The sequence below is a fragment of the Solanum lycopersicum genome, chromosome 9 (genome assembly GCF_036512215.1).
Source record: "Solanum lycopersicum chromosome 9, SLM_r2.1".
Classification (NCBI taxonomy): domain Eukaryota; kingdom Viridiplantae; phylum Streptophyta; class Magnoliopsida; order Solanales; family Solanaceae; genus Solanum; species Solanum lycopersicum.
Window position 1 is genome coordinate 30,526,496 of NC_090808.1, and position 6,214 is coordinate 30,532,709.

Below are 6,214 nucleotides of genomic sequence, written 5' to 3' on the forward strand. Positions count from 1 at the left end.
AAGAACCCCATTGATCCTCGTGTCCCCTTGCAAGCTCAAGGGTTCCTTAATGCGATCTATGCCTTTAAAGGAGCTCATGATGTGGACAAGATGGTTCAATTAAATATAGTTAATGAAGCCGTGGCTGAAGTACCCAAAACTGCTAAAACCCAAATGTAGGAGGGTGCAACTTCGAGCACTATAAGCAGATCTAAATTTATGCACCAGGCACGGAGGCAGAAGTAGAGACTGTGTAGACAAGATCCCCTCTTTACCTTCCTATCTGTCTTTCTCTATATTCATTGTTGAATTTTTATTATTTGTAGTTGAGGACAAATTATTATTACTTATGGTGGGGTAAGGCCTACCTTGTTTGCGACTATTATTTTTATTTTTGTTTTGTGATAATATTTCGGTTTTTCAGCTTTACATTATCTTTTATATGCTTTTGGATGTTTCAGCTTATGGTATGATTTTAATTATAATTGAAAAATAATTTTTACTCTTCCGATCTTTTTAAAAAAAAATTCAAAAAGTTTTGCCACCTCTTGTAAGCAGTTGAAATTGGTTGTTCTTAGGCAAATTTAAGTCTTTGTTTCAATCAATACCAATGACTTAGATAGTGCTCGGAATCGAATTAACATGAATTTATGGCTACAATGAGGCCAAAAGAAGTTGGATAAATAATATGTGAAATCTTTACATCTGGGTATGTTTATCAAATTGTCAAATCAATTTTCATGTAATAACAAATGTGCACAAGCAAAAGTGGATTCTTTTTTGAGTTTAGTGTTGAATGTCTTGTGTAATAAGCTCACCTTGAACCATGTTTTACAACACCTAAAATTTTCCCCATTGGTCTAGTTGACCAAGTAAGACTTTCTTATGATTTTATCTTAGACATCTTTATAGAGCGTGAGTTAATTTGACATATACCTCTTTTGTAGCCTACCTTGAGAGAGTGTGAACCTCTCTTGAACACCCCTTGAGCGTTACCTTTATTAGGAAGAAACTTGAAGAAACATAACCTCTCTTAACCCTTTACTCATAACTCTCGAGTTGTACTAAGTGGAAAAGCCGACCTAGCCCAAAAGCCCAAGTTGGGGTGTGGTGAAAAGAGAAGGCAAGTAAAGAAAGTGCAAAAAGGATCCCGTCTACACATTGTGTTAAGAAAAATTGAACCCTTCCATATAAAAAAAAGAGGAGAGAAAAGAGAAAAAGAAAAAGAACGAAAAAATAAAAAATATGAAATAAATTTGATAATTACAAAAATAAAAAGGGAGTTTACAACACATCATCGAAAAAATGAATAAATGGATGGCTTGTGAGAATTAATGAACTTGATAAATAAAAATAAAGAAAGTGTTGTGAGTCCCACATTTCATGAAGATCATAGTCATTGAGCCAAAATAACCATACTTTTCCACTCAGGCACAGTACAAGCCTTAAAAGACCTTTATAATCTTGAGAAAGCTGATATAATTGTTTATAGGAAATTAAGGGAAAACCTATGGGTGAGAGCATTCACTGTGTTCATGTTTGTGAAAGTGAGCATTGTATCTGATTCTTGAACCTTAAATGATTATACACCATTAATTTGAGGATGGAATCATCATTTGTGTAAGGGAATTTGAATACTTTTTTTAAGCTTGAACTTACATTTGAGGCAACTATTGCAAACTTGAGAATCTTTAGTAATGGTGCGTCACAACTTAAATATTTGGGTACACAATTCATCCTTGCATAAGTAAATTGATTATTATTGTGTATATTCATGATTGAATCTTGTGTAGCACTGTTTGAGACATCATTTATGAACTGTTGAACTTGAGTTTTACTTGTGGAAAAGCAAAATTTTAAGTTGTGGAAACATTCACCTATAAAATACTCTCCTCTTCTCTTTGACATTTATATTTAGTATTAACTAACACAATGGAACATTGACATAAACTTCCTTTTAATTAAAGTAAACTCTAACTCATGCTAACTAGCAACTATTAATCTACCTTCTATCTTGAAATTCACAAATGATTACTACTCCTTAACCAATACATAAAGGGGGAAACTCATCACGAATGACATACTTGGTGTATGGCTACAATAAAATAATGTGCCTTATGTTTAGCTTCCTTTCATAGATTCATGTACCTATGCACGCATTCTTTTAACTCTAGGTACTTTTTCTACTAAGGCTTATAATATAATGACTTATATTATCTTTTCGGGTAAGAATACTACCCAAGCTGTAAAACACACTTCCACATAAGTGTCTCAACTAAAATAAGGTTAAGAGAAGAGAGTCTGGGGTACATATCTCTTTTTGATTGAATGCACGATTCATATAATCAAAAGTGCATTGGTTTGAATCAGAACACTTAATACCACTCATTGGCTTCTTTCCTAGCCCCTCTGTCGTCTCATCACATTCTCAAGATTTTTTCTTACTCTAACTCATCCATAAGGATGTATCTTTGCTTTTCAACTATCTTGGGTATGAGGGGTAGTAAAATTAATTTGAAAACACACGAGTTTGAATAAGTTCCTTATGACATAATTCTATAACATGATTTAGAGTATGGAGAAATGGGATCTTTCTTCAATGTCTGCATTCCCTCATTAATTAAAGTGGGGCCCTCGAAACCATAAATAAGATCATAATTGGCACAACTTCATAGACACCCTAGGACATTTTATTCTTGTTTTCTAATAATAAATTTGTCATGACCCCAACCAACAAACTCTAGATTTGGCCGGCACTCGAGAAATATTATTTGTCTCCGATCCAACCCTCATCCTGGCAGAATACAAGAGGAAGACTAACTCAAGCATAAAAAGTTTAAAAATAAACAAAATTCATTGAAATCAATTGCAAAATATTTGGCTCAAAAGACTAACGTAGAATAAATAGCATATTCGACTCTCCATATATAGGCAACTCGAGTCTTTAAAGCATATAATAAAATGAATGACACAGATTTCTCAAACTCTTTTTTCTATTTATGCAGCCTCTAAATTACAAATATGGAAGTCGAGACAAGAACTATGACATCCTGACAAAACTGAAAGGTAGATGAAATCCCACGGAAGCACGGAGGTTGACCATAGTTACCCGAACTCCACATGATATTAAAGAAACTCCTTTCGATGACCGTAGTTAGTTGTATGTACATCATGGAATGATGAAGGAAAAATGACATTTGTACATAGAATGTTCTAGAATGTACATTAAACATTGAACATAACAAACAAGCTTGATCTTATAAAAAGGAAACTTAATCGCCTAAGTTCTACTCAAATCATCGATACTCCACTCAATGCAAAAAAACAAAACAACAATAAATGTGTCGATTATATCAGGCATTTTAAATAGTAGATAATGACTCAATGTATTTAAAAATATAATAATATATTTTTTGTATGTAAAAAAATAAAAAATAAACTCTATTTGGAAGATTCTCGAACCGACAACCATAACTATAAGTTATGTGATTATGCAACATATTAGCCATGCTGCCAGAACTGTCTTTTACTTTTATGTGGTATGGAACTCCTCAACTAGGTAAACACACTAAGTTGTGCTTCAAAGCAATAAGGAATCATCTTAAAAGTATGACCTTTTAAACATTTTGGCATACACAGTTTATGGGGATGTGAGTTGTTTGAAATCTCCCCTAAATGAGTAATCAATACTACTCCCAATAATATATATACTCAATCTCATAGGTTAAAAGATGTAACTTTTCTTCTGGTTTGAGTTAATTACTTAAGCTAGCTCTGTAAAGAGGTAATTAATCTTGAAATACCTTTTGAACTCACAACTCATTCTAAAATATTAGTTTCTCTTTTAATAATTTGAATGTGGATGCCTCAAGGAACATATAGTTCCCTTATACTCATACTTGAGAACTCTTTCTCTAAAACATTTCAAAATAATATTATAATATGATCATCGATTACTCGAGAAGTCATACAGGAAAAACATTCATCCTATATCTAGAAGCCATACTGCTTAAACATTGATGACATACTCAATTATCTTACTAATCATGTTTTAGAAGTCTTTCTCAATAATCATCTTTACTTCCTCAAAACTCAACTTAAAACTCAAGTGTTATCTTTAACAGTCTTATGAAAAATTATTATTCAGTTTATTAGGTTCATGTAGAATTATGGACAGAAACAACTCAAATAAGGGATCTTAATAGCAATACGAAAACTCATTACTCAGAAATCAAGAACCGAATAGCTGAAGGACATTTCTTATCTCAAAAATATTGAATTGATAGGGTTCATGTTGAAATATCTACATGAATGAATCATCTCAAGAATCTTAATGCATAACATATATATTTTCAATATTTAGGAGTAGAATTTCAAAAATCATCAAGAACTCAAAAGCAACTTACCGAAAGAATACAAAAATCTAAGAATAGAATCCTAGATTACTCTTTTACTGATTTCAAAGTAGACGTAGAGTGTAAGGACAAACTATTCCAACACTATGATAATTTGACATAGCCAAAATAACAAGGTTCTTGAAGAATCTTGATGTACTTGATTAGAAGCCTTGAAACCCTAGCTTGCAGGTAAACAATCAACAAAACCTTTCTTGAGATTCTTTTATTAGTTTTTTGAAAATAATATGACCAAGAACTATGATTTCAGTTAGTGACTCATAATTTTATGGAGGAAATTGAGTTGGAAAGAGTGGAATTATTGGAGAAAGACGTACCCTTAAGAGAATGTTGAAAAAGATTAAACGACTCTTGAAGTAAGTCTTCTAGCTTGATTTTTCTTTAGGATTTTGTCTTATGATTTTTGAGAGAATAGAATGACGGGTTAAGAGATAAAATATTATTGTTTTGGGTCTTTAATAAGTCAAAAAAATTTGTTCTGGGTATTGAGGTAAAAAGACAAAAACGTCCCTGTTTAATGTTTTCTCGTCGGCTAATTCGTCACAACATTGTGTGAGGTTACCAATATGCATAAATTTTTACTTAAACCTTAGATTTTTTAGAAATTTCTAGCATTATAAATAATGTCCAAGTATTTTAAACTAGGTAATTTATCCAAGTTTTGCTCATGCATAAGTAATCTGTCTAACCTTTGCAACAAGTTTACTTATATTCGACTGTTATAAGAAAAAAAAAGAGTAAATTTTGGTGAGATGTACTATGTTGTTTTAACCCTAAACCACATTGTTTTGATTAGTTTTAGCCTAGAAACGTACCTACAACTTACCTCAGTCAAATCAGTTATCCAAAACTTAGAAAGTTAGAAACATAAGAGGATAAAGAAGTGAAGAACCCTAGCTCAACAATGCAAAAAGTTTCCTTTAGATCCAGCCCCGAAATCAAAAGATCTTTGTGTATTTCATCACAAGGTATGTGAGATTTCACTAGTAGATTCCTTTTGCTCAATCGGTCCCTAGAATTCTTTCCAATTCCTTATTCATTAATAATAACTAGACCTAGGGTTTCTAGAATTTCAGCAACTCATCATGAATTAGTATTTAAGTGTTCAAAAACAAATTATCATGTTATTACTTGGTTTCTTGCAAGAATTCAAAACCCTAGTTATGTAGTTCTTTAACTACACATGCTACAACAAATATGTCAGTTATTTCAAATATATATGTATCAATTTTGAATGTGTCATTATCAGTATATAAATGTTGCATGTCATTTTTGAGATATCCAGTATATTACACAATTTAATCACAATATGTTGATCATATAATCTATTATGCGTAGTAAAATATCGAGTTTGACTAGGGTAAGTCACGCGTATAATCCACAAACTATGAGTCAAGCATGTTGTAAGACCAGTTTTGGGTGTTATTTAGTTATCACACATATCATGCCTCTTTACCTATGGAAGGGTATATTGGGTCCTCTCGATGGGGCGTATATATCGGGCTTCCCTTTTAGCTCATGTGGTTTTATTGTCGATTATTCGTAGCTCCTAGAGTTCAATCAGATTTAATTACATAGACCGCATTTACAATGCACTAAATATTCAGTCTCTACATGTTATATATTCGATCATCGTATTTAGTTAGCTCGATATTCAATTTCTATGTCATGTTAAGATCCCATACTTTATTTATATCTTGTTCAGTTATGTAATTGTTTAGTTTTACTTTGTCCTACGTGCTTAGTACGTTCAAGTACAGACGCATACTCTGTTCTACGTCTTATTGTTATGTAGATTCAGGTTCTGAGCTTCTAGTTTA